An 18,231-nucleotide genomic window follows, 5' to 3' on the forward strand; every position below is an offset into this window, starting at 1 on the left:
CCCATCATTTTTGATGGGTAATTTGCTAGTTTAATTATAAAACCAGAATTGCTTCTTATGAGTCATCATTTTCACTTGCAAGGATAGTTCAATGCTGTGAACTGGAGAGAAATATTTTTTTCCAGAGGCATGTGGTTTCATTAGAGGTGATAAAGAGGAGATGGACATAATTCTATGTAGTTGGAAGTGAGACCTTGATCTTCTAGATAAGTAAGTACTTTAAGCATTTGAGTGTTCTTATTGAAGTCAGATGGTTTTTGTGGACCAACTGCATAGTTGAGGCACAATTGTAGTGGTGGACTAATGCACAGGCTTGTGGGTCCCAGGCCTAGGGGTCCTTGCCATTCAGGGGCCCCCTAGGAACAGGGGCTAGGGCAGGGACCCACTGCGCTCCACAACCTGCAGAGGAAAGTTCTGCAAAGCACTGAAGCTCCTTTACATGCTAAATGCTTGAGAACTAGTGAGAACTGGTAGCTGGGAACTCATCTTACAGCTCTGTGGGGATGGCTGGAGTGAGGCAGCAACAAAGATCCCCGCCACCCCTGCCACTCACTGTTCAGCTGGTCTGTCTCTCGTCCTTATGCCTGAAAGGAGCCTGATCCTGCCCTCCCCTCTTTCCAAGAGTCAGGTCACAGGGCAGGCAGACGATTCGGGACGGGCTGCTGTGCCATGCACAGTGGATGCAAAGTGTGTGTTGGTGGGATGTGACCCCAGCTACGCCAGATCCCCCTGCAGGGCAGTGCACGGTACTTTAGTCCTGATGCCAAGGGCTGCTTTGGGGTGCAGAGAAGGGGGATCCCGCTGCCTCTGGGATAATTCCTGTAGTATTCAACCCTAAATAAGGCTGCTGACAGAGATGGATCTGCATATTTTCCAAGTGATAGCACCTCATGTGGGGAAGTGTGAGCTCTTCCAGGGGGTGATTAGATACAGACCTGTCTATCTGTCTGTCTAGAGAGATTGCGATTGTGTGTATATACTTCTATATAGACATCTACATAGAGAGAGATATAGCTATATATAGAGAGGGAGAGACATTATGTGTGTGTGTGTATGTATGTATATATCAATATATCTATACATTTTAGTTACATAAGTATGTGATGGTAGCATTAAACACCCAGATGTAAAGGATATATAAAAGAGGAGAGCTTTACAGTTTATGAAGTTTAGCACATGTTTAATGTTTTAGGAAAGATTAAAAAAACCGTTGAGATGTAGTGTGTACATCTCACAAAAAGCCTATTCACATAAAGCCTCCTGCAAGTATCACTAAAGGTATTCTTAGACTCATACTCAAGGCTATAGGTATGGCCTGTATTTTTCTTGTAGTAATTCACCGTAGTGTAGGTACAATATCAAATGTATATTTTAAAAAAATGGTCAACCAGGAGTCTACATGACCACTAAACTAAAACATCTTTCCTTTCATGTTATACATTTTTTTGGCAGCCCCATGCAGCTAAGTCAATTTCCTAAGGCAGTCATTTTATTCAGTTTTGTGTGTGGCAAAATTGAGTAGCTAATTTTGACTTTGTGTGTTGAGCTTTATTTATTAATGCACTGTGTAAACATTTAACAGGTCTATTTATTGATACTTTTTGATACATTCATGTTTATAATGGTTCATGGAAGGCCTCCAATTTTCTGTTTGCCCAGGGCCCCAGTAAACCTTAATCCACTGCTGCATGTTTGACAAGCTTTCAGGCACACAGAGCCCTTCATCAGGTCTCCAAAAAGGAGCACATGCCTGCAAGTTTGTCATGCCTATCTCCCAACTGTGCAGTTCATCCAGTAAAAAAGATCACAAAAATACCCTCGCCTCTCATGCATTTCCTTGACCATGGCAGTATTACAACACTCTAATCTGTTTACTTGTTTAAAACATTCATTCAAATGCTCTATGGTTTGAAGAGTCCAGCTAATTTCCAGTTGTAATGACTAGCTGGAGTGGGTTAGGAAGAGGAGGAGTCATGGTCCACTTCCTTTTTACAAACATACTCCTTCCTGATAGAACTGGAAATGGCACAATTCATAATGTTGTTGCAGTAGACAGACACTCTCCTAAAATCCTGAAGTTACAGGAGCAAAGGTGGGTCATGTGGGCATAATATATTCCTTAGGAGACTAGGAGATACCCATGTAGCTCTAGGTAACAGGGGGCTAATGGATTTCAATGGATACCCTGAAGCCAGGCAAAGTTTGCTTCTCCTGTTCACACAGCACTGCTGTCCCTGATGCCTTTTCTTAAACTTTTGGGGTTTTTTTTGTTTGGGATGGGGGGAAGGGGTGGAGGGGTTAGTATTGATACAGAAATTTCACCAAGAGGTATTGAAATTTCTGTATCAATACTACCCCCCAACCCCCCCCCCCCCCCCCCAAAAAAAAACACTAGAAAACATCTGGGACTTGCAAAATTGCTGAGCATTGATTTGATTCAATTTTCATTGATGTTCATGGTTAAATACGCCCTCCCCCCCCCACCCCACACACACACACACTTTCCAGGGAGAGAGAGACTCATGCTGAAGTTGGCTGGTTTTTTTTAGTACTAAATAGTATTGAAACTATCAATCTGTTATTAATGATACATTAATTGTTTATGCAAACATCCCTTGATCAGCCACTATTGGGCTGCAATAAACTTCATAAATAAATGTAAATGATACAAATGAACTGAGCTCCAAATATAGATCACAAAACTTTTGTAATGACTGTTGCAACATATTCCATCCACGTCGGGTTTATCATGTCTCTGAAGTTGTATTAGATAATTCATTCAGCACTTTGCAGTAATCTAGAGTCTCTTGAAACATTTAGTGAGACTATATGTATTGCAGGTCTCTCCCTCCATTTCCTTCATAGATCCTTAGTTATTTGAGGGTAGCTTTATTAATGCAAAGTCAGTAATGGATGACTCACTCTCATATTTGCAATTTTCTGTTCATTATATCATTCAGTGGTCTATATGAAAGGAAGGAATCAAGATTGATGTCTGGTATTTAGTGCTGAGAAGTCACCAGGGAATGTAAGTGAGAGGAAATGTAAAATAACAGTCCTGCCTGCCTCAATTAATTGTCAGATTGCAAGGTGCATTTTTTTGTGCTGCTCTCACTCTGAGTCTGTTTTATTAAACAGATAAGATTTCTCCACATGGATGTTAGTGTCCCCTGCATTCATATGATGTATGTAAAATGTACATGTACTTAGTCTTAAAATATGCTGGAATCAGAAGGCAGATCCATAAATCATACGTATCAGACAAAAACTCCATATAGCTTAGGTGGGTGCTTTAAGATATGCTGCTTTCAAGTTCAGATGAGTGGTACACACCAAGATCATTCTAAAGGAGGGGACTGGGGCCTAAAATGAAGGAGAGAGAGAGAATGGGGACGTCTACACATGTGCCTGACTGCACAGTTGTTACTGTGCAGTCATTTAGTACTTGCATTTGTAAGTACTAAATGACTGCACAATAACAGACATTAATGCACAGTCCCAGCAGTGCACAGGTTGTTTCCAATCCTACTGCAAAGTAGCTCGTTGCTACTGTGCAGTAGTGTTGGTGTCACGGTTTGTGCCCATTGACACTGTCACTGTGACGAGCTATGTCAATGTAGCTTGTCACTGTGGCGATAGTGTCTCGTGTAGACCTGCCCACTGTGACTAAGTAGGCAGTCTCTCTAGGTTTACTCAGAACTTTTGTTCACCTGAACTATTGGAGTTCCAGTAATTTGAATGATACTAAAAATTTAACACTCATGTTTTCGCATGTATACAGCATGCACATTTCCATGCTACAGGCATAAGTTATCTTCTCAGGGTGAGAGTGTAAAGTGTGTACTTTAAGTGGTACTCTCATTAAAGTTAATAAAGTTACTTTCAGAGTAAAGGTACAGAGACTGACCATATATAACAAGACTTAAGAATTTTCCTCTAAGTTAGCTGTTATATTAAACAAATGTTTATAGTTTGCTCTGAACTATTGTGTAATGGCTACTCTCATGTTGGATACTGGTTCATTTGAATTACTCTGATCATGGGTGAATCTAGGATTTTGAAAAGGGGCATGCAGATTTAGGGTTGGGAAAAGGGCCAGACACCTACCACTTGCTCCCCTGACCCTTGTTCCTTCCCCCCCATGCCTGGGCCTGCCTTCCCCCATGCTTGTCTCACTACTGCCAGCCACTCCATGCCTATGCCTCCCCCCTCCATACCCCTGTCCCCCAACCCCTTTCCACACACCCCCTCCCCTGCCAAGTGAGCCATTTCAGCCCTGGGCAGGCAGCAATTCAATCCTGAGTCTGGAGCCAAAGCAGAGCTTCAGTTTGGCCTAAGCTGGTACTTGAATCCAAGATGAGCCCCCCGCCTTGTCCCCCCCCCCCCTGCCCCCCGGTGCTGATTGAAGGAAAAGCCTTGTCTTGAATTGAAGTAAATATGCTATGTTTTCATTCGCATGTTTATTAATTTGCTATTGTGCGGGCCGGGTCAAGCCCCGGGCCCTTTTCGTTGCTCTGCACACGGGATGTGGCCGGCAGCCTGGGCAGGCCGGGTCGGAGAGGGAGGTCGCCGAGCTAGAATTAGGCACAGACACGTAACGGTTGATTTTAAGATTATTTTACTTACACCAAGATGGTCGCGGTGCAGGCTGAAAAACTTGCTTGAGTTACAGTTGCAGATAGAAAAGAAGAGAGGCAGACTAGAGTTCCTCCGGGAACACTCTTCTAGCCCATCCGGTTGGAGGCTCTAAACCGCGAGCCTGTCGGACCAACCAGAGAAAGTCCGTCCGGTAAAGAGCTCTGAATAGACTCACTCACACGAAGTTTGCTAGGCTCCGTGGATCCGTCTCTTTGGCGCGCAGGGAAGGATACGTCTAGGATCGTACGGCGACGGGGAGAGGCTAGAGGCTGATCAGACCTCTGTTGCCTGCTTAGAATGCATTGGGTCCGTGAGGATCCGCAGCGCTTAGAGATCTTCACACAGCACAAAGTCTCCTTCTCCTGGTGTTCGTGGAGTCCTCCAACTAGGGCAGAAACCACACAAGCTTTTTATACGGCTAGCAGGCCAATCGCTAGCTGCCATGTGTGAATAATTTAACGTAAACCAATAATGGGGCTCGAATTAGAATACAAATGGCGGGAACTCTTTGCAACGTGCATCACCGTGCTGCAACTTAGAAATGCACACTGCAAAGAAAGCTACGAATTGGGGGGAACTTCTTTTGCACCCGGGGTTCTCTGTTGCAGCAGAAAACTCCACCGTGCAAAGAAGCTGCAATTTGGCGGGAACAATTTAGCGGGGAGCAATTTAGCTGTGCCGAAGCACACAAAACAAAAACTCACAACTTGGGTTGTGACAGCTATATCATTCATTGTGTATATATATATAAAAAGCAAACAAACTAGGCAAAAATAATCAAAATGTGTTGTTTCTTTAGCCCTGTAGTCTTTAGAATTAAATGTACGTGTCTTTTTCAGATAGATAAATCTAGCCTTCTTGAGAGTCTTTATAGTTCATGCAATACTTCAGTGAAAGTTACTTCCACATCTCCGTTAATGTTCACCTGAGTTAAAAACGGTCTGCAGGGCTGTGAAACAAGTGCTACATTACAAGGAGAAGCAAGCAGAAAGCAGAATTACAGAAGAAAGGATATAGGCAGACAAGGTTCTTTGGGTGAATCTGATATCTTTTATTAGACCAACTTAAATAGTTGGAAAACAATTAAGGATAGTTTGATTAGTGGAATATCAAAGCCATTAAAAAGTAAAGAGGCCATTAACACCTATAGAATAAAGGATGTAGAAGGAATTAGGTAGATTTATAATGACCCATTAAATCAGTTGACTCCCTCACTGCTGCCACTGCCAGGCAGTTGATTTTAAACTTTGAATGGACCAGGAATCAAAGGTGGGTTCAGTCCCTCTCTCCAGCCCCAGGATCCACCATTGGCTCTGATTCCCTGTGGTAATTTCTGTGTTCCTCTTGTATTTTTCTAGCATGTCTATAATGATTTGGGGTTCTATTGAATATATGATGGTATAGTGTGACGTCATCATGAGGCACTGCATAAGTTGCTCTCGCCAGTGCTCCTTTAACATTGTACCTCCAAATTTATGTCAACAAAACCTTTGTCACATATTTGAGTCTCTGTGGGACCATATATTTAATCCTGCTCCTGTAGCTTTTTTCTCCTTGTATTTTATTTCAAACCCCAGCCACAACAATGCAAGGAATGTTTTCCCTTTTTAATTATAAACAAGTAAAAAATCTATTCCTCTGAATGTTAAAAAAACAAAATACCCAAACTTTTAAAGAAGCACTTATTTTACCTGCTCTTTATAGAATGTAGGTCCCATTGCAAGGCTCAATACCATACTACATTAGTATAATTGGTTCTGATAGCTGGTGTTCAAACTACTAGCCTCATGTGTGTAAGGCATTGTGTATATGCATTTCGTTAACAACTGTACGTGCAGTTACAACATTTTTTCATGTACCTATTATGACTGTGTATTATGTATCACCCTCTACAATAGGGAACATATTCACAAGCAGTACTACAGTATGAATTCTTAGTAAGGCAGAGCAGAGGATGTTTGTACAGCTTAATTAGTGGCTTGTAGTTGTGGTTACTAGGATTTCACAAACTTGCAAATTTAGATGTAGAAATTCTAGACAAGACAAAACTAAGCAGAAATTCAGTGCAACATTCAAGAAGAATTAATACTGTAAGGGTGAGAATAGTCTCCTGGGTTTCAAAAGGGTTGCTCACCTGCCTAAAGTGCATGGTTTATGTGCTTTGGATTTGTGTATGTGTATCTGGGCCCAAACTTTGAATTGGTTCTGCATCATATCTGTCTTTTCTCTCTTTATAGTGCATGGGTGTGCATTTTAGTTTTCACTGGAAATGCAGTTGAATCCCTGACTAACATCAGTCCAACCCAGAGGCAAAATTAAATCTTGTAGTGGAAAGGCTGATTTAAAATTTCCTCTTCAACTGTTCTTATGTTTACTGCCTTATGAGAGCCTAATCCTGTTAATGTACCATGAGAAGCTTTTAGTTTGATAAACGTGGAGTGGTGTTTCACATTTGCATCGTAAAAGTCCACCACAAAATCTTAAGTACTCATGACAAAAAAGCATGTAGTCCACATTTAATTTGCCAAACAGATTTATTATGTAGTACATTGATATCCACTGATTTGAATAGGAACTAGGTAGCATTATCAGTCTTCACTCTCATGGCTTGCCCTATTATTGGAAATCCACTTCTAATGATTGCTGGTTAACCATAGCCTAGAGCCTTTCACCCATTAACTAAGTTTAACCAGCTTGCGTATACAGAGGGCATTCTTTTTCTCTCATGGAAAGGTAATGAAAAGAACAACATTATCAAAATACATGGTGTAGAGAATGAATGCTCATGTATTGTCACTGGTTTCCAATAAAAACCACTCTTGGCTGTGTGTACCATCCAGCAGTACTACTGGCTTTGGGTCTCATCTGAAGAGGTAATGAGCACTCAGACCCTGATACCACACCATGAAATTTAATAATGAATATACTATCTCCTAGAATTGGTAGGAGACTCATGCATGCCTTTTTTGAGCCTGTGCAGCTCTATCAGATCAAGGAGAGTTCTGCCTTTCATTTCAGTAGGAGAAGAATGAGTCACAGCAAACTGCTGGTCAAACAATATTTTGCAGCTTAAAGTCTGCAGAAACATCAAAATGAATGTTTGTTTGTTTTTCCCCAAATGCCTGGACTGAAGCGGTATTGCTAATACATCCTTTTGTCTTCCATTAATCACGATTGGCTTAAAAAAAAAACTTAAAACCCCCTGCATGTTCCAATTCTCCTCTCCTCTTCTAATAATCAAGGTTGTAAATTAACTATCCAGACTGTTTAGCAGAGCTCAGTCCCCACTGGAATGACCATACACAGCAGGCCAGCTCTTCAGCTGCTGTAAGTTAGTAGAACTACACTTAAGCAATGACACTACACAAATAACACTAGCCCTGAGATTCCAAGTGACTTGCTCAGCTCTGAAGCATCCCATTGCTTTCTTGCTTGCTTGTAAAGTTGTCAGAAAGAATGGTGATCCTAAGAGCTGCAGTCTCCTAGACAAACTTCCCAGTCCATTTATTAAGGTACTTGCAGGTCCTGTTCTTGGAAGAAGTTCTAAAACCTTTAGATGAGCAGTAAGGTTTTTATTTTGGCACCCATCCTTCTGCACTACAAGAGTTACCCAGAAAAACAAACAAACCAAGCTGAAATAAAGAGCCAAATGCACTAGAAACACAATATGCCTTTGACATTAACGTGCTCGGGAGATGGGAGTTAATGTATGTTGAGTATAGCTGTGGCTGCCTTCTAGAGATCTGGACAATTTCTATTTTATAGCTCGTGCGCTCAAATAGGAACAGCTCATAGTAGCCTTACCAGATCAAAGGATCCAACCCCTAGACGATAACCTCTTTAGGACAAAGAGTGTCATTTTCATTTGTACAGGGCCTAATAAAGGGTTTGAAATTCTTGACTGGAGTTCCAAGGTAAACCCAAACCTAGAGGTGCTTGATGAAAGATACCTCCTTCACAGCTTTCCTGTTTCTGCTTAGGGTTTGACCAGTAATATTTAGTCAGTCGTGGGAATTAACTAGTTAATTAACTAGTCAAAAAGTTAAAGAAATGGCTAACTTTAAACTTTAACTAGTTAAAAAAAAGGTCAACTTTAATTTATTTTTTTTAAATATAAGTTAAAAGTTAAAAAAAAATTGAAATCTGTCTTTCCCAGAGTTTTTCCTGACACAGCCACTCTCTAGGACTTACATGAACGATATTTCTTTATTGAAACTCTAGGACTTCTTGTTTGAAAGATGTAGAGTAGCACGCCTTCCTATGAGATATGGTCTCTTAAGCACCAGAGTTCCTTAGTTCATGCTGGCATTTTCTGTGCATTTGCAGAAGCCAACAGGGCAGCCAGTTGGCTGCAGGAGAGGGAACAAGCACAAGCAAGCAGAGACATTGATCCCAGTAAGAGTGGGAGCAAGTAGTGAGAGTGAAGCAGATGATGACTTTTGTAATTTGAATGAAGATTAGAACCAGCAGCCCAGGGCCGAGGAAGTTGAGCATTACTTCTCAACTGTGAGAAACTTATCTGAGATGTCATCTACTATGAAAAAAACTATTAATCTGTTATAACACAAGCATTCCCTCATTTGCCCATGTAGAGCGATTGTTCGGTAGTGGGGGCTTAGTTTTGCAAGACAGAAGAGGAAAATTGTTAGATGAAATTTTGATGAAGTTCAAGAAGCATGTTTAAACAGCTTCTGCTATGCAATGGAACATTCTTTTTCTCATTTAAACTGATTTTCTCATTTCAGTCTAATTTTGATTTTCAGACACTTTCATTATTTCTCATTCAGATGTATGAAATACCCTTTTGTTACCTTTTGAGCAATAAAAATTGTAACAACAGAGGTTTTTTCCATCACCCTCTACAATAGGGAACATATTCACAAGTAGTACTACAGTATGAATTCTTAGTGTCACCTGGCTACGAACATCTCCTTTCTGTTATTCTGGTATACCTATATGGTGCATTGATTACAAAGTACGTCACATGGAGAGGATGAAAAGGATCTAACATTACATAGGTATTGGTAAATTGTTATTCCGAAAACTGTATGACAAGTATAATATTGTTTTCAGGTAAAGCGGGGTCAGTTCTGCGTAAATTGGTGTGCTTCTGTGGCTTATGGAAAAGAAAACCACTCATTGCATTTGAAAATGAAAAATGATGCTAAGAGGCAATTCACCATGTTTCACACATTTCTCACAAATCAACTTTTAACTAGTTACTTTTAACTAGTTTCTCTTTTTTTTAACTTACTTTTTAACTAGTTGCAAGTGGAAATATTTAACTTTTAACTTAAGTGAATTTTAAAGAATGCTAACTTTTAACTTTAACTAGTTACATTTTTTTCCCATGACTGTATTTAGTGTAACATATCTCAGCATTGCAGAATTGTCAGCACTCATTTTCCATGCTTTGCCAAAACATGGTATTTGTCTCTGTGTTTTTTACTTTTTGTTTTGTTTTTCTCATTTCCTCCCACCCATTCTCTCTCCCCACCTCTAATATTCACTGTTTGGGAGTGCACATCACAGCACAGCCTATAATTACATGCTAATACTTATTATTTAGTTCCACAGGGTGTTTACCAGCCTGGGTGGTTTGATGCCAGGGAAACAGCTGTTTCTTCTTTTTTACTTTCACTGTTCGAAGAGCAAACCCCTGCCTCGTTGAGGGCCTAATGCCAAGTTTAGTAAAGAAGTTTTCAGTGACTGACTGTGATGAGTTTTGGCTCAATCCCTTGCTTCCTAACAACCATACAGCGTAGAAGCACGAAAGTACAAATCTTGGATTGCGTAAAGCATACACCACGATGGCTCCGCTCTTGTGTCACTCCTCCTAGTCTCTCCCTTATTTCTCTGGAACTTTGTGGGTTTCTCCTGTTGCACCTATGGTTCACAAGGAAATATATAAGTACTAATACTGTCCTCTTTCTGACATTACCATGACAGATCGCACAATCGAGCTCATGCTAGCTTCTCTCTTTGAGTCCATGCAGATGAGTACTGAGATGAAGGATTATATAATTGTATGCAACTGCTGTGCAAAGGCCAATGAATTGCTTGTTGACATTTAAGAAAACAAGAAATTCCCCCTGCTGCCTCAGGTAAAAATGTGCTTCCTACAGATTAACACAATTTACTAAGCGTGAAAGCTGGGGACTTTGGGGAAGGAACTTCTTCCTTTTTCTATTTATCCTTTTTTCCCTTACATCCACACCTCCTCTTTCCCACCCCCCACTATTCTACAACTGAGAGCAGCTCCAAATTATACAATAGCACCTGAGATTTTCACCTGTGTTTTTTTTCCTCTGTGGCACTGGATTGACAGGGTTTTGTTTCTGAACAATCAATGAGCAGCAGGCTGTCTAATCAGCTGAATTTCTTTTTAATTCCAGGTGACATTAGCTCTGCCTTTAAGTGCATAACAAACTACTGGCCTGTATACTGCTGATTATTTCTTCAGTAGATTTACTGATGCTATAGTACAGTATTGGACAGAATTTTATGCCAAGCTCAATGCACTTCATGTTGCAGGTGCTCAGAACTGTGACAGAATTATTGTCCTCAGATTCCCAGGGCCGAGAAAAATTTGGCAAATTTGCCAAATTTGGCAAATTTGCACCCTGCAATCTGAACACAGATTTGCACATACAGTCTGCTTTACTTTCCCCACGACATGTAGTGCTAAATGTAGTAAAACTTGCCACTAACGTTATCATTAGATCATGCAGAAGGGGAAACAAGCTCCATTTTTCTTCGGTTGCCTTTCAAACCTGAAACCATTTTTTAAGCTGGTCCAAACTTTAAAAGGGATAAGCCATAAAGAGATGTTTGCATTGTGCACAGTCAAGAAGTGGATATTTTATCTTCCATAGATACTATTTTTTCATGTAAGATATTATTTGTTTTACTATGTGTGCTACAGTTATGCAGAAACCACCTTTGGCTAACAAATTACTGAAACGCAGTGAAGTAATTCTATGAATTACCGAGAGAGTATTATCCCGGGGTGCAACATTAAAGCAATTTTGTAGTAGAGTAATAAGTTTGCAGCTATGATTTTGTCTCTAGTTATCTGTGCTGGTTCATGTAGCAGGTAATGGGATGTATCAGCTTTCATTCAATGCGAGAGTTCAGGATATTATACACTGGAACTAGGATTTCATGAAAAGTAGCACTTTGCGGAGGCTAGAGCAAGAACCTTGTTAGAAAATATAACGCCACCATCTCCCCCTCCTTCTGCACAACAAAATATTGCTGTGTAGCACTTGCATTAAGCTAATTCACAGCCTGCAGTCCACAACACAGAAAATGTCTTGTTATCAGTAGGCCCAAGGAGCTGGCTTTTTCTCCATTTCTGTAATGCAGCTGGCATTAACTGCCATACAAATAACTTCAAGCAAAATGGCTAATCGGGAAATACACAAATGTCTCCAAGTCAGCCTGAATGAAGCAAACCAAGATAATTAGACCTGTCATTATCTGAACCCTAACTGCTTGTGTTTGAGACTGGAAGGATTAAAAGAAATTAGGTATGCAGATGAAAATACAATTCAAAGTGTGTTCTTCTCTAACTAAACTTCACAAATTCTTTCACTGAGTTATCAAAGCCTTGATGAAGTAAAAATAGTTCTAAGCTGTTTGTAATGAACCTGCTGAGGAGTTCAGTTAAAACAGGATTGAAATCTTTGTTTACCCATCAATGCCTCACTTTGAGTCTGAAACCACTGGCTACTATTGTGTGGAAAATGAAAGCTCCAGCCTTGTATTTCTGCTTCTACTGAAGGCATCAAGCAATTACAATATGCATTGCACACTGAATTGAGGCTTTAGTTATGCCAGCAGGAAATCTGTGACACATGGCTGGGATTGAAAAGAGAAACTTCTATTGTAAAGAATAGGTATTCAGGCCTCCAGAATGCATTACTACGATATTTTAAGAATCAACATCTCTGGAGATATGTTGCTCTCTGACAGACGCAGAAGGATGCGCGCATTTAACATGTTTACCCTATTATCCTAGCCGAAATATTCTTTTGGCCAAATTCTCTGTGCTGGAATTCTCTGGTTCACAGCCTATGTCTGATCCTCTTGTAGAAACTTTGATAGTTGAAACATGTTATGTGCTTTGAAATCTATTGGGTTTGAAGGTGCTCTCTACCTGTAAAAAATGGGGCATGCATACTGCAGATATTTTGGACGAGGCATTAGAGAAGGCTGAGCAGTAGCCTAAGCAGTTAGTCAACATTTGGGGTCTGGCTAGTTGTTTCCCATTAGAAGAAAATGAGTATGAGAGTCAAATAGTGTTTTGCTGCAGAGCTGTTTATTTACAAAAGTACAAAACGTTCTTTGCAGAAAAACAGTAGGAACAAATAAGAAGCAGTTTCCTTATCTGCATTTTTCAAGCTTTCCTTTTATTTTAGTCAGCACTATGCCCAAAAGAACCTGTCATTGTCCTTCTCCTGGCCTCCAAGTGATTGACTCCTTTCCAACTGATGCCATGTCTGTAGCCACACAAATGGAAACCAGTGCCTCAGACCCTGTTTGCAACCAGTCCGCAAGCAAACCTCTTTTATTTCCCCTTTTCCCCACGTTACCCAGTTCCTTGGACTCCTGTTATTTCAGTCACTGTACTGCATAAATGAGCTTAGTTCATTTTTCCATTTAGCTTAAAATAAAGGTCACTGTGGTTTTCTAGTTCCAGTGAGGTCTGTGATTGTCCATATATCACAGGACCCCTTGCTGGAAGCCATCAACAAAGTATTCCAAGCAGCACAGGTGATTTGTATTACAACTCAATTCTTTGCATTTCTGGTGGGCAAAGCTGACTCCAAGAAACAAAGCTACTTCATAGATGGTGCCTGATTTCTTCATCCTAGAAGGTGGAAATCCTAAGGCGTCTGGGTTCTGGTGGTTCAGGAGCTCCCCTAAGGAAAGAAGCAAGATGTTTAGGGCCAGATTCTCTTCCGCTTATTAGGCATCTCAGTGGACTTAAGCCCCTAAGGGCTGTGTTGCTAGGGTTGTGCAAAACTGGTCGTATTCGATTTGGTTTCAGATTTGGCCTGAATCGGGGACAGTGATTCAGTTAATTGATTAGGATCACTGTCCCAATTTGATTTGGCCAAATCCGAATCTGATGATTTAATGCTAATTCAGAGAATCAGTGATTTGGCCAAAGACACTGCTTTAAATGTTTTCTCTACATACCTCTTGTGGGGCAGATGAAGCAACCCACAGGAGTGGGGGAGCCCCCCCGCATGCTTGGCGGTGAACCCGGAAGTGAACTGGAAGTACTTTCAGTCTACTTCCAGATCTACTACTGAGCATGCTGGGGGGCCACTCTGCATCTCTCCAGCTTGGCAATTGGGTATGGGGAGGATCTGGGTGCCCCCCCATACCGAGGAGGCACCATTCATCAAGCCGGAGGGGTGCGGGTGGGGGTGGGGGGCAGCACACTCCCTGGTGGACCCAGAAATGGACCAGAAGTTCTGGCCCACTTCTGAGTCTGCTGCTGAGTATGCTGGGGATCCCCCCCTATGCTCCTGTGGGACGCTCCATCTGCCCCACCACTGCAGCATTCACGAGCTGCCTGGTACCATGAGGTATGTAGAAAAAACATTTAAAGCTGTGTCTATGTCTGAATTGTTGAATCTTTCCAAATCTCTCCAAATCGATTCAAAGGGTTTTGATTCAATTTGGAGAGAATAAAGGGTCTCTTGATTAGATCTATTTAGGGTCTCCTAAATAGATCCTTATTTGGATTTGGAGATTCGGCCACTGAATAGGGCTGAATCTCTACGAAATTGAATCAGCAACTGAAGCTTCGCACAGGCCTACTTGTTACCTGTTGTACTTTGAGCTGCTGAAATGTTGATCGGTGTTAGTTCTAGCTCGAGTTTGGAGGAGTCACACCTGAAAGCTAAAAATCTTCTCTGACTGTCCCCCACCTGCACAGCTGTGAGCTGCCACTAAAGGGTGGGCAAGCAAGAGCTTCACTGTGAGCTACAGCTGTAAGTTGCCACTATAGGGCTGGTGAGCCAGGACAGGCTTCTACCCCTGCTCCAAGTGGGGGAGAGGGTTGTTGGGAGGCAGGAACATGAAGCTAGGAGGTGACGAGTTAATGGGATAGGGTGGATGGTGAAATGAAGTCAGCCACTGAAGCATCAAATAAAAAGAAGTAAAACAATAAAATAAAAGGATTTTAAAAGAGAAGTCAATTAAAGAAGGTATCGCATTTTAATACATTTGGATTGGGATTGCAGTGTTGGGGTGCTGACCACACTTCCCAGGGTAGCTGGGAGGTGGGGGCAATGAGGGAAGATGCTTTTGGGGGAGTTACTACCCCTGCCCTGGTCAGGAAGCCCCATATCATGAGCACTTGATCCAGCCTCCTACCTTTCCCTCCCACTCTTGAATGCATCTGTGCCCTGCAATCTAACTGGCTGGTATGTACTCTGTAGGCTGTTTACAGGAGGTTGCATCCCTGGGGGAGGGAAGTTCCCGTCCCCAGGGAAGGGAGCAGGAGTTGACTTGGTACCAGAACATCTCCCTGCACAGTAGAGTTCAAGGGGTAGAAAGTTTGTTCCCCACAGAACAGGAGGCCTAGTGCAGGGGACACTGCATCCTGGGATGTTGGAGGACTACAGATTGGGAAGCTCATCTGTGGGGAGCGGCCACACATTAATGAAACACAAGATGGATAACACAAATTAGAGATAAACATGCCCTGGAGTGGCATAATTTTGAGACACTTTAAACTTCAAGTGTGCTTAAAACTAGTGTCAAGTGTTAATGTCTGGACAAACCGGGGGTTAAGAGCTCCAGGAGCCACCTAAAATTAACATGTAATGAGGCTCTAAGAATGATTCTATTTCACCTTGTTTAAGTCCCTGAAAATCCATGAATGCATCTATTTTTTTTTTTTTGTATCACACCATCAATTTACCTAACATTAAGTCACAAAGAAATCAATGAGGAAGACCTACCCACCTTTTTCATTAGTTGCTTGTGATGGAATAGAATAACACACAGGTGCCTAACTACGTATGTGTCTAGTCAGAGAAATAGAATCTGAACTTTATTTTCTCTTCCTTGCAAATGGACCCTGAAATGCTGTTGGATTTTAAGTCTTCTATTCAAGATGCCAGAGAAATTCAGTCACTCTGAACATGGAGTATCTTTGATGAAGAGCTGCCCTTTGAAATTCAATGACACTTACCTTATGGGAAAATGTTTTAGTACGAAAGGTAATCATTACTAGTCTACCTCAAACCTAAAAAAAAAATGAAACCACTTTATCCATGTTTTCTTTCTCAATTGAGTTGAAAGTCTAATGCAGCTGAAAAGGTGAAGTGTTGCTTGCTAACCAAACATCAAGAATTGTGCTTTTATAAAAAGAGAAATCTCAAATACTAGTCTTTCAAGTATTTAAATTAATGGACTCTAATGGGTACCTGGGAACAGAAAAGGAAGGTGAGTGGTGAGGGGAGGGGGGGAAAAGTGACCTTAGATCAAAGGAATGGTTTCTTTTTAGTGGCAAGAATGACAGACTGTAGCTTTGAAAAGATTTAAGCAGCGGGGGCTTTCACAAGTCTACTTATAACACAGTGACCATCTGCATTTTCACCCCACCTACTACTTGCTGAATTCACAAATGTCTCTGTTTACAGCCTACACATATAGACCCTGGCAGAGTCTTCAGCTTCAACTGCTGTACCTGATGCTTTTAGTTCTGGAAATTTCTAGTATATGGCCATTCTATAAGGAAGGGTTGCACTGAGATTCAAATTGTAGGCTTTGAAGTCTTTGGATGAAGTGGATGTAGTCTTTCTGGACTTCAGCAAGGCCTTTGACACTGTTGACCACCCCATCCTCCTTAAAAAAACAAAAACTAGGCAACTGTGGCATCGATGCCTACACAGTCAGATGGATTGCAAATTGGTAGAAGGGTCATACTCAGAGGGTGGTGGTGGACGGGTCATATTTGACCTGGGGGGAAGTGGGCAGTGGAGTCCCCCAGGGCTCGGTCCTTGGGCCTGCACTGTTCAATTTCTTTATCAGCGATTTGGACGATGGGGTGAAAAGCAACCTGTTCAAATTTACTGATGATACCAATATTTGGGGTGAGGTGGGCATGTTAGTAGGGAGAGAGAGACTACAGAATGACCTGGATAGGTTGCAGGGGTGGGCTAACAAAAACAGGATGCGTTTCAATACGGACAAGTGCAGGGTGCTGCACTTGGGCAGTAGTAACCAGCAGCACACTTATAAGATGGGAAACTCCCTTCTTGAGAGCACGGAGGCAGAAAGGGATCTTGGAGTCATCACTGACTCCAAGATGAAAATGGGCCAACAATGCGAGGTCACGGTCAGCAGGGCTAATCGGACCCTATCGGGCATCCACAGGTGCATCTCAAGTAGGTCCAAGGAGGTGATCCTCCCCCTCTACGTGACACTGGTCAGGCCACAGCTGGAGTACTGTATCCAGTTCTGGGCACCCCACTTCAAGAGGGATGTGGACAACATTGAGAGGGTCCAGAGGAGGGCCACCTGCATGTTCCGGGGACAGCAGGGCAGACCCTACAATGAGAGGCTACGGGACCTGAACCTGTTCATCCTTCACAAGAGAAGGCTGAGGGGGGACCTGGTGACCATCTACAAACTCACTAGGGGGGACCAGAAGGGTTTGGGGGAGACCTTGTTTCCCCTAGCGCCCCCTGGGATAACAAGGAATAACGGCCACAAGTTGTTGGAGAGTAGGTTTAGATTAGACATCTGTAGGAACTACTTCACAGTTAGGGTGGCTAGTATCTGGAACCAACTGCCAAGGGAAGTGGTGCTGGCTCCTACCCTGGGGGTCTTTAAGAAACGGCTTGATGCCTACCTGACTGGGGTCAATTGAGCCCAGTTTTCCTCCTGCCCAGGCAGGGGGTCGGACTTGAAGATCTAAAAAGGTCCCTTCCGACCCTACTTCTATGATTCTACAATGAGCTTACTTGGCTCAAAGAAATTAAAGTTATTGCTTGTTTATTCTTTTGTGTCCAACCCATGGCTCTTTAGCTTGAATCTCTACAGTCACAGTGTAGATGGGGCATCAACCAACCAAAGAGAGCTGAAATGGAATTTACTTAGTTTATGGACCTTGTACTGTGCCACAGATTTCCACCAAGACTACAGTGGAATAATAGGTTGAAAGTGTTGCATATCTCCATTTCACACTTTCTCCACTATGCAGAAGTAGATTTCAGCTGAACTTGAGCCAGATGTTCAGTGGGTATAAAGCACAGTAGTCAATGGGTTTGTGTCAATTTATGTCAGATGAGTATATGAAAGTCTTGCATTCAGCTCAAAAGGACTCAAAGTTCTTAAAAAGGAAAGAGTTCCACAGTCTTGCTTTTCCCAAAATTTGATGGGCCCAACTCTCATTGACATAAAGGAGAGGCAAACATGTCTTAGGCTGATATATTTTAATGGACCTGCTGTGTAGTTGTGATAGAGTGAGATCAGCTTTGGAAGGCAAGGGATTCTTCATCAGGTCACTTACATAAAGGACTAATTTTTGCTGCTAAATGGGTTAACCCAAAATGCATTAAT

General features: G+C 41.9%; 1 protein-coding gene across 7 annotated transcripts in view; it reads left to right on the forward strand.

Annotated features, from left to right (window-relative positions):
- LOC102569358 (E3 ubiquitin-protein ligase Topors) overlaps positions 1–18,231 on the forward strand; it is a 93,647-nt gene that overhangs the window by 41,713 nt on the left and 33,703 nt on the right. For 3 of the 7 annotated variants that reach the window (XM_059724603.1, XM_059724600.1, XM_059724606.1), the window contains exon 2: positions 10,588–10,742. The exons of 2 other annotated variants lie outside the window; for them this stretch is intronic. The gene's annotated coding sequence lies outside the window, so the exon portion shown is untranslated. Of the gene's footprint in view, positions 1–10,587; positions 10,743–15,765; positions 15,885–18,231 lie in introns of all 7 variants that reach the window. 2 more of the 7 variants (XM_059724601.1, XM_059724602.1) reach the window with 1 other exon arrangement.

The sequence above is a fragment of the Alligator mississippiensis genome, chromosome 3, assembly GCF_030867095.1.
Source record: "Alligator mississippiensis isolate rAllMis1 chromosome 3, rAllMis1, whole genome shotgun sequence".
Classification (NCBI taxonomy): Eukaryota; Metazoa; Chordata; order Crocodylia; family Alligatoridae; genus Alligator; species Alligator mississippiensis.